Below are 904 nucleotides of genomic sequence, written 5' to 3' on the forward strand. Positions count from 1 at the left end.
TCTCACCTCAGTCTCCCAAAGTGCTGGGATTACAGGCATGAGCCACCATGCCCGGCTTAATTTTTGATTTATATATCACTGGACCCCTTCATGTGCTTCCAAACCCAGAAGACTTGTTTATGTTTTTCTTTAGTTCTGAAAAACTTGCAAAAATTTTCAGCTGTTCTTTTCTTTTTTGGGGGGAGGGTGTTTAAAAATGTTTAATGACTGAAATAAAAAAAAAAATCTAAACCCACAGCTTCTGGAAAAACCACTTGTTCTTGCCTGTCATACCTCATTTCAAACTTGACTTTGGCCTCCCATTGGGCCTTGTGTTCAAGAGCAGAGTCTCTGAAGACATTCTTGTTCTATTTTGTCTAAGGGGATATTCACAGAGTACCTTGTGGGCATGAGGTGATTGTAGTTACACACTTTTACAAAAGACTTGATCTTTGACCTCTTGGCAATCTTCTTCTTGCCCATGGCAGTTGTCACTTTGCAGGGATAACAGTCAATTCCAGCCACCAGAGCATGGCTGTAGGGGTGGTGTGAGGTGCCATCATCAATGTTCTTCATGATTGACGGCTTTGCATCTGGCACAGTTTCAGGCCAGGACCAACACCACCTTCCTGGGTTTCATAAACTTGCCCATTTCAATGGCAATGACCCAGACCTACAAAAGAAAGGAAGAAGGGCACTTCCTATAATCTTTCACCCTGGGGAGATGTGATCTCCTGTTGTTTTCTTAACTATTATGTTCCCCCCTTCCCCTGTCTCCTTTTCTCTATTTTTTAAATTTGTTCTGCCTGGAATATCTACTTGATATATGCTGAACCTTCTCAACCTATTTTCCGAGGCTCTTAACCACGCTTTCATAGTTTCAATCTCTGTCTTGCATTTTGAGATGGTTTCTCAGATCTATCTT

The 904-nt window shown here is 41.7% G+C and overlaps 1 pseudogene; it reads right to left on the minus strand.

Moving 5' to 3' along the window:
• Positions 1-226: 226 nt before the first annotated feature.
• LOC103260056 lies at positions 227-631 on the minus strand (annotated as a pseudogene).
• Positions 632-904: the final 273 nt, after the last annotated feature.

This window comes from Carlito syrichta, unplaced genomic scaffold, assembly GCF_000164805.1.
Source record: "Carlito syrichta isolate Samal-C Ts95f unplaced genomic scaffold, Tarsius_syrichta-2.0.1 Scaffold87995, whole genome shotgun sequence".
Classification (NCBI taxonomy): domain Eukaryota; kingdom Metazoa; phylum Chordata; class Mammalia; order Primates; family Tarsiidae; genus Carlito; species Carlito syrichta.